Genomic DNA, 10,781 nt, shown 5'->3' with positions numbered 1-10,781 from the left:
AACTTTCTTGTCTATTCTCCTAGGGAAATTGTTTTTATTAAATCTGTTGATGCATCAGACATAGTCAAGGATGCCTAAAATTTGTGCAACTTGTTCACTAAAATGGTTGACTTTATTGGAGTCACAAATGTTGTGCACTTGATAACTAATAATGCAGCTAATTATAAAGCTGCTGGGCAGTTATTATGTGATAAATTTCCTTCTATTTTTTAGTCTCCTTGTGCTGCACATTGTTTGAACTTGATTGGCTTGGCAACACGTGCATCTATGATGACAAAGTTTGTTTATAATCATGCCTTTTTGCTTGCTTGGCTGAGAAAAAGATAAGGTTGGACTCAAATTATTCACCCTGGGGTGACACGATTTGCTACCACTTTTATTGCATTGAAAAGTATTCATAAGTATAAACATGATTTGCAAACCTTGATAACTAATAAAGTATTTTTAGATTCTAGATACTTAAAAGGAGAAAAGGCAAAGGATGTGACTTTAATAGTGCTGGACACTCAATTTTGGAATGATTGTAAAATTGTGGTCCAAATTGTTTCACCACTTATTCGGTTGTTGAGGATTGTTGATGCTGATGAAAGGCCTTCACTTGGGTATGTATATGATGGCATGTACAGGGCAAGAAAAACTATCAAGAATATATTAATGAATAAAAAGCCCTTGTATAAGCCTTACACAAGGATTATCAAGAAAAGGTGGGATTCTCAACTTCATCAGAAGCTTCATGCAGCAGCTTATTTCCTAAATTTTGTGTTCTTTTATGATAAGCATAGCTTCTGTAAAAAGCCAGAGGTTATGGCTGGATTTCTTGATGTTTTGGATAAGACAATCACTTCTAACAAAACCAAGTTCGTGCAAGAAAGTTTGTTGTATTAAGATAGAGTTGACAGCTTTAGTCGTTCCTTGGCCATTTCATCTATAAACTCATTGTGGCCAAGTAAATTTTAATGCCTTTTTCATTTAACTTTAATATTTTTTAGTTTTTATAGTTCTTACTTATGTTTATCTTTGATGCTAAATTTTGCAGATAAATGGTGAAAAATATTTGGTGATAGTGCACCAAATGTTAAAAAATTGGCATGAGACTCTTAAGCCAAACTTCATCTTCATCTAGTTGTGAAAGAAATTAGAGTGTTTTTGAAAGAATACACTCTAAAAAAAGGAATAGGTTGGAGTATAAAAGGTTAAATGATCTTGTGTTTATTCATTACAACCTTCGTTTGAGAAATATGTATATTATTTAATTATAGCTAAACTTTGTTTAACATAAGTTTACTTATAAGTTAACTTCTAAAATTTTAATACTTTGGTTATGTGTTTTAGAGTTTATAACAAGAAAAGATCTTTTGATCCTATTGATTATGAAAGTATTGGTGACAATAAGTATTGGATCATGGAAGATAAAGATTCTCCTACCCTTAATTATGATGAGATAAAAGAAGCTATGCTTTATGATGATACAATAATTCTACAAGTTTCTATCAATCAAGATGAAGGTTTGATCTTTGATATTTTCTAGTATTTAGTCATGTTATTATTTTTCTTATAATATGTGTTACTTATTAATTTTAATATTTGATTTGTTACATTATTTAATAAAGGTAATAATGAAGGAGGAGGCAATGAGGTTTCGTTTGGGGGTGGATGTTTAATCATAGAAGGACTTGATTTGAGATCTTTTTCCCAAGAAGATGTTGAAACTTATAGTGATGATGATTTGCGGGAAACTCATGCTTGGCTTAATTAGGATCCACCAATCTTTGACAAGTCATGAATAGATAAATATGATGTTATGCTTGTTTAAATTATTGGTGTGTTGTGTTATTTTGCCTTGTTAGTTGTTATTTTGTCATATGTTGAAGTTGAAGTTGACTATTTATTTTGATATTTTAATTATTTGATGTTTTGTTTATATTATTATATAGATATATAATTTTTAAATTTAATTATGATGTCACCGGTTGGACCATTGGTTCAACTCGGTTGGACCATGTGAACCATAGACCGCCGACTTTTCCGGTTCAATATCTAGTCCAATTCTAAAAATATTGCCAACAAGAGACTGGCTAAGGGGATGGAGGATGGTAAGAATGTCATACTAAAGAATATTGTTTAACTGATACATATTCTCCCTAATATTGTTTGAGTGCTCCTTTTTGTATACTATCTCTAGATCATCAGATTGTTATAATTTTCCATATATTTCACTTTATGATTAATCCACATATCCTCAGAATATTCAATTATAAATATAATACGTTTTAGCACAAAAAAACAATCAGATCAAAGGACCATGATGTTCCCAAGGTTTCAAACAACTAAAGCAACTTTCTTTAGTGAGGATGGCTGTAACGCTTCAAAAATAGAGAGTGATTAGTGAAGAATATATGTACAAACATACCATCCTTAAGCTTTAAATCACGAATTCTTTCAATTATTAAAACATAATTATATTATTACTAATTTATAACATACATGACCATCTTTTTTATTAATAAAAACTTTAATATATTTGTAAAAATTTTGACAAAACCTTTCCTATAAATAAGATCTCCCGAAACTCTATAACACAATATTTTGTACGAAAGATCATTTCAATTGAGAACTCAACTCCTTCTAACCAGTATACAAGATATATAACAAAACAAAGAACCTAATTATAAACTATGTGGAGCATAAAAATAAGTTTTACAAATAAAATTTCATAATTAAACTTTACATTAAAATAAAGTTTCACCCTTAACTCCTCCAATTCTAATTAGCAATAAACCCCTCAAAATTTAACGGAAGGTTTGGTGTCAGCTACATTATCTGAGATCAAAATTATTTTTAATGAATAATGTTCCCAAAATAAATAGATTCAAATAATTATAAATAAATTAAAAAAAATCTCTCAATGTAACATGACCACCAAACTTGAGGTTTTTAAAAATTATACAAAGCCTTGAAAAATATTGAACCATTAGATTTACAAATAAAACGAAGCAGTCTTATTATTTGCTCTTAAGAAATCAATAATTTAAACAAACAAATAAAAAAATAGAATCATTTACTAAATAAAATCAATGAAATATAAAGTTCACAAACTAATTAAAAACTAATAATTTGAGAATTTTACAGAACAAATAACAAATATAAACACACAATCCACGAGAGTAAATAACCGAACGCGACTTATACCATGAAGATAGATGTGGACACACAATTTATGAAGGTAACTAATCAAACATGATCGAAACCACGAAACAAGCATGAGAATAGAACTCACAGAATTCAAATTAGCTAGTCTTTGACCATAGCATGCCAAGGGTTAATAAAACTGCCATTAGCAACTAATATTTTGCTTACAGTCCTCTAACAATCTCTTTTCAAACATACAAGAAAATAACCACTTATCAAAATATCATTTTCTCTTTTCAATAACAAACTCATATGAATTGATTAAAAATTCAATTCTTTTTTTAAAATATAAAAATTCACAACTAATGTTTCATAAACTCCTTCACCAATTTTCATTATTATTTTTATTGAATGAAGAAGCACTAAAACTCATAAAAGCATTCTCTATCAATTTCATGAGCATATGCTATGTTTTCAGATGCTAAAGAATTTTAATTAGTAAGAATAACCAGTGCTAAAGAAAAATACATACATAACTGAAAATTATTGAAAATAATATTTTTATAAAAGAAAATTTGCAAATAAATTAATTAATTTAGGACGTTATCTACTTATCTAATAAGTCTTCCTAACTTCTCTAGCTTACTCCTTACCACCTTTACAATTATCCTCTTCCTCTAAACACCCTATATGAATATATTTATATACATACAAAAATTTAAATTAATAAAGATGACCTCAATCAATTACAATAGTAAATATTCAAAAACACTAATATCTATATCTTAAAAGCTTCTATAATTTATGGTTACCTCTTATGAATACTCCCTTTATTTAACATATTAAGTATATTTTTATTTTCAAATTTTATAACATACACATCCAAAAATTTTAATCATATATAAAAATATATTACACTTAACCTCTCAATAATATAGGTAAGTTTCTTTACAATATTCGATTTAAATTTAAAAATAAACAACACTCAAGTCAATTCATATTTCTTACGAGATCCAATCAAGTTACAAAAAAAATACTCACTCATATATCTCTTTTTATATTTTCAAATTAAATTCATAATATAATAACGTTCCCATCAATTATATCTTTCAAAAACTTTAATTATATTTTAATAAATACACAATCAAATAAGTTCCTCTCTCAAACATTTTACCTAACATCCTATGAAAACTAGCCTTCAAATTTCATGTTCAAGTTTTTTTATCTCCAACTCATTGTAATTAATTTTTTAACATCATCTAATTCAAATAAGATTACTTTGACTCAACAACTCTGACCATATTTATCATAATCATACTTTCAATTCATAAATTTCAATTTAATTCCATTCTTCGCTCCCCTCAACAGTCACGGACAGCAGCAAAAATTAGAAGAAAAAAATTTGCGATTTCAATCATCCACTCAAATACTCTCTCTTGCACCAAATTACCAAAGAAAGTTCAAGAATCATCACTTCAAGCACCAACAGCAACAGAGGAAGGAACGAACAAGAAGAAACCGACATAACAGGGATGAAGAAATCAGGACTTACAGCTCAACAGAAGACGAATTTCTGGTATGACACACGAAAGGGGAAGAGGAGCAAAGACAATAGAACCAGATCAAGAAACAATAGGCTCACGAGTAGCGCCCCAAATTCCAGGATTCAGCTCTCACGCCCACCTACTGCACGAGCACAATCAGCGACTGGTAGAGACAGAGGAAAACGGAAAAAATGGCGCAAGACCTGAACGTTGCAAGGCAGCAACCATCATCCTCCTTCACCGGCTACAGCTAGAAACGGAAGGGAAAGGGCGGAGAAATGGGGAAGAATGAAAGAAAAATCAGAGTCTCACTCACTCTCTCTGTTTTCTGACTCTCGAATGCTCCAGAATAGAAGAAAGGAAAAAATTTATAAGATCTAAAAAGGGAAAATTTGATAATTTTAGGAAGCAAAAATAGAAAAAATAAAATAAAATGAAGCTCCCTTTTTTGCCACTTTCAGATTCGAATCCTAGACCTTTTAGCTAGATGATGGCACAATCTCCATCAGCGACTGGTGGAGGCAGAGGAAAACGGAAAGAATGGCGCAAGACCTGAACGTTGCAAGGCAGCAACCATCATCCTCCTTCACCAGCGACAGAAAGAAACGGAAGGGAAAGGGAGGAGAAACAGGGAAGAATGAAAAAAAAAAAAAAAAAATCAGTGTCTCTGTGTGAAGGAAAAACTTAATCACTGTGTGTGAAGGAAAAACTTAATCAGAACTGAACTCTTTTTGGCCTCTTTCAGATTCGAAATCTGAACCTTTGACCAAGTCATCCTCTAATTAAATTTGTTCCAAAATATAAAAATAGTTTTAAAATTCTAATTTTATTAACATTTTGAGATTATTACAATGGCCAACTTCTCAAGTCATCAAAAATAAAAATTAAACATGAAGCATAGAAATTACAACAATAAAATGTACTTTCATAAATACCACAAATATTTATCCTACACATTAATTATATTTCAAATTAAGGGTCTCATTAACTGTAACATAGCAAGACTTTATTTTTCATTTGCACATAGACTTTATTAAATGTTCCAACAACATATCATCATTTTTTACATTTTAAATTCACAGAAAAAAAAAACATATCAACATGAAAGGAGGTTACATTCAAAAACTTGAATAAGATGCTCCTTTCTCAAGAAAGTTCTTTTATTGATGAAAGCTTAATTGGACGAATTTAGAACTTTATCACTCGACCAATCCAAACAGCCAAAAAATCCTATCAAGAACAGTTTTCACTTTACTCCATGATGCATAATTAGGTCGCTTGTATTTTCTTCTCTTAATTATCTATTGCTTAAATGGGTCCAAATAATATGAAATGTTTACAGATAACTTCAGTCAATCCTGCTTCATACGCACAACAATGTAGATGCCACTTGAGTGGTTTATGCCAGCTTTTATCTCCAAGTCTAACCTTTGACTTCAAGGACGACTGAACGAGTCATAGTTATCATTTGAAGCCTCTATATCTTCACATCAAATAAGTGGATTTTGCTATCATCAATAAAGAAATTTGCATCATAACAACCAACCAAAAAAATAAAATAAAAATAAAAACCTAATTTCTGCAGCTTCACAGGAGATGATTTTACTAAGCATCTCTTGGTAAAATTTCTTAACAGAAATTTCCATGATGCAAGTTGACAGTAAATACGCATAACCAAGAGAATACCAGCCATAAAATTGGTTCAATCAGCTTTATTTACCGCATACATCATCTGTAGACTTCTTACATTTTCAAGCTCTGGAAGCATAATGAATTAAAAAATTGCACTGCTAATTACGGAACCATGTCTCACATTTAACTAACTACCAAATTGTACTGATAATGACTGATGATTAAACCTTCATATACACATCATCTGTGACAATTATATGGTACATGGATCATCGCAATTATTGTCTATCAATTTGAAATGACACGTTCCAGAGGACAAAATATCCTTGAAACGGGAAGAAGATAAATGGAACTAAATTCAAAAAGTCACAAATAAAAGCTGTACCGAGATAATTGAAATTAGAATTTTTCAATTCATCCAGGTCTTATCCATGATCAAGGTCAATCCGATGAAAATGAGGGATGCCTTTTAGTCACTAATTTCATATCTCTTCTCATAGTGTTTATGTCCTCAACATTAACCGCATGCGGTAGTCCCCTCAATCTTTTTGAATATTGTCATTTATGGAAGAGCTAAAAAGTTCATATCAACATATATAGGTAGATGAACTATCAGAAAGCCAAATATTGGAAATAGCAGTAAAATCCTCAACACTTCATTCTGCCGGAAAATGCAGCTGGAATTCAAGATTGAACTTAAAAATGTTATCCAAAACCCATAAAACAGCGGACGCACTCACGATACATACATGATTTAACTAAAAAAACCACCTCCCAGAAACTACCCTAATTGTTCAACCGATAAAATCCAAGAACCTTACCTAAAGATGTTGGCAATGCAATAGTTGAGAAAATTTAGTCCGAGAAAATTGTTTACTGTAACAGAAAAAATTAAGGAGGAGACAGAGATGGTAACCTGAGGTAGAGAGAGGATGACAAAGGTTGAAGAAGAAGCCAACCTTGACCTGAGATAGCGAAGAGCTGCCAAGCGATGGCTAGTGTTGACGACCACTTTCAAAACGGAGCTTGCCCATGGTCCAGAGATGCAAGGCATCGGTCATGCAGCGAAGCAACGTGATAGTGATGCGAACCATCTGTTGAAGAAGATGTTGACAGCAGCTGGTAACGAGAGAAAAAACGAGCCCATGAGAGGATAATGAAGAGTACCAGATCATCGTAAGCTTAAAAAATAAAAATAACAGAGGAACATTTAAAAATGTAGAACTCATAATGCAAACTAATCTCATCAAATCGGAGAACCCAGAAGTCAAAATCACTTAGTAAATCTGGAGTCACCTGAAAATGGCCGACAGGCACGAAGAATGAAGCGTGCGACGACATCTGCATTTGAATCTGAATGGAGGATGAAAGACACAAGCTGAGCCAGAGGAAGCTTGGAATCCAGAAGACACAGCTATAGGAGAGAAGAGAAGGGTGAGAGGAAGAGAAAAAAGGAGAAACGAAAACCGACCGGTGCAGTGGCGGCGAATCTGAACGAAAGTCAAAGGGGAGGAAGAGAAAACAAAAGGCGTACCCGTTGTATGGTTGGAGGGAGGGGAGGGAATCTCCAAAACCCCTTCTATATTTCATGTGTGCTTTACGGTGATTTTGTTGTTAGCATTGGAATGTCTCTTCATAGTTCATATTAAACATGATCATTCTGTAGTTATGCTCATTCAAATTACCCCTATTGGATTTGACAAAGATTTTTTTTTTAACCTGGATTTGATGAGGATGGTACTTTATTTTTTTTGTTTATTTGCTTCAGATTTCATATCTATACTTTATTTATTATTGATTATTTATTTTTGAATCATTCATGTAGGAAAACCTGAGATTTATAGGTGTAATTTTGCTACACAAATTTCTTTGAATGGCTATATATCATAAGTAAAGAATTTGTTGAAAGGTCTGCTATCAATAACAATGAACTCACTGTTCATATTTAATGTATCCCTTCCAGAAATTTTGAATTTTGAAATTGGAAAAGTGAAGAATAAGCCAAATTTGGACAGGGTATGGCGTTGTAACCAAATTTAATCTGTCCAATCGCTATTTCACTGATGCATCGTAAACTTGTTCTTTGACACCCCCCCCGGGGGGGGGGGGCGTTAAAGATGACTCCTTTACTGATGTTTTTGTGCTTCGTAGAATCTGTTCAGACATTCTATACGTGTTGGCAAGAGATATAAAAAAGGGAATAAAATTACGTGGTGCAACTTCTTGAATTTTCTGCTGAAAAGAGTCAGTGCTGCTATTATATCTATTATAACTTTCTTTGTGGTTTAATTCTTTCTTTAGTTTTAATTAATTTCTATCTTTCATTTTTTTTTCCATTTGTCACTGATTCCTGTTTTCAACAGTAGGCATAGTAGCGAGTTGTAAGTCATGTCCATAACCAGATATGGTGTATAACGTTATGCTTAATCATGATATTGATTGTTAAGAAGGTGAGCCCAGGTATTGTTTTATGCTGGGTAATCCGATTGAAGGATCATATCAAAATGTTGTGCAGTAATTGAGAAGAGATCTTTTTTGTGAAAAGCCTGCAATACATTAGCTAGAGCTGGTGTTAGGCTGGCATCTTAAGAATGTAGATTCTTTAGGGAGTCCTTAGTCAGATGAATTCATTTTTTGGTCTAATATTCTGTTTTTCTATAAAGGAATAATCTACAATGCATTTTTAATGCAACTTTTGTGCACTTTTTGATGAATGGTTTCTTTGATTCTAAACCATAATTCTTGTTTCTTTGTTTCAATTTTTTTTTTTGGTTTTTTGATGAATGGTTTCTTTGTTTCTAAACCTTTCTTCTTGGGCACTTTTTGACTACTTATAACTTATTCCTTCAATCTAGCTCCTGTTCATTTAAAATAGTTGGTGATATAATAATAAATTTACTTTATTTTGTATTGGTTATCATGTTGGCCATCTTGATATTTAATTCTCCTCCTATACTTCAAGCTATAATTTCTTCTTCTTGGGAAGGGGATGAAAGCTAGTCATTTTGTTAAAAAGTGTTTCATAAATGGTTGTAACCGGTAAGTAGCGACATCACCGCATTCGTGGAATGCAGTACTTTTTTTTTTGGTGATCCCCACAGTTGCATATTATTATTTATTCTCAAAGCGAGTAAAGCGGAGTGTTATTTATGGAAATATGCTGAGAAACAGGTAAATTAAATACACAATTTGTTAAGTTTTTTAAAAATATTTCTTTATATCCTGTGACTCATGTTATTTATTGAATGCCTAGTATTCTGGTTTCAAATGGTGGTTTTGCAGGATGGATCTCGATTCACCTACTAATATTTGTGAACCTAAACCAGTTTTGATATTTGTAACCAGGGGAGCATGGATTATTGGGTGAGTAATTTGAGATAGACATGATGTTGCTTCAATTCATTAGTTAGTTTACTTCACAACTTTAATTTTTGAGCATAATAAGGCTTTGTAATTCCTTTCGTGTTAAGCATTTTTGTCATTTAAATAGCAGACTGCTGCCCACTATAGAGAGGAGTTCTACTCCAGTTAGTGATGTGTTACAGTTCTCACTTAATTTTCTCTCTATTTCCTCCCACTTTTCCTTCTATCTCTCCCTCCCCCTTTCTAGTCTCCTGTTTCATAACATTAAAGCTTTGTTTCTATGATAAATTCCTTGTTAGAGATTCATGTTGGAAGGGCTTCCAATTGGTTGGAAATGGGAGGCTTGTATTGTGGACCTAGCTTTATGATAGAAACAAAGCTTCAAACAGTGTTTCACATATCAAAGTTTTATCTTCACTTGAAAATTCTGGGTATCTTCTAAAGTGGCAAACATATTGTTTGTGCTTTAAATGAACACATCTGAATGGCATTGAGTATGAGCACGATTGGAAGTGATATTAACTTGTGTATACATGAGATGAGACAACTTAGTTTAACTTGTCACTTTATATCGCTACTTTAATCAGGAAGCATACCCTCTAACCTGTAGTTTCGAAATTAATTTTAAAAATAGACACTAACTAGTAGGACTTGGTTGATGTAGCTGTAAGTTTGAATAGTTCATCACATTCTTTTGAGGAAAATAATTAGTGAAAGCATAGTGAGATTAAAAGTTCAATTTTTTCGTTTTCGTAATGATTTAGGTATAAAGCCTGAGGTCCTTTTTGGGACTGCAATTGGCAGAAAGAGACATTATAGTGGCAATCATTGATTACAGGTAAGTGGTCTCGATTCTACTTTCAAGCAATGTAAGATTGATGCTTTATTTACCTACAGTCAAACTTGGCATATTCTTTTCTAATGAAAAATGTAGTTTTCTTGTTTTCTTTATAAATTATTTCTACTAATTTTATCAACACCAATGCAAAAAAATGTCAAAAATAAAAGCGTATAAAATTTTAAATACGTCTCTATATAACAAATCTAAAAAATAATACTGTTGTCACGTCCTAAAATTTTAACGTGATCGGCACGGGATGTGAATCATATAAC

Source organism: Prosopis cineraria, unplaced genomic scaffold, assembly GCF_029017545.1.
Source record: "Prosopis cineraria cultivar Desert tree isolate PC_DT_omini unplaced genomic scaffold, ASM2901754v1 PC2, whole genome shotgun sequence".
NCBI classification, from domain to species: Eukaryota; Viridiplantae; Streptophyta; class Magnoliopsida; order Fabales; family Fabaceae; genus Prosopis; species Prosopis cineraria.
Note: the sequence above shows the minus strand (reverse complement) of the source record.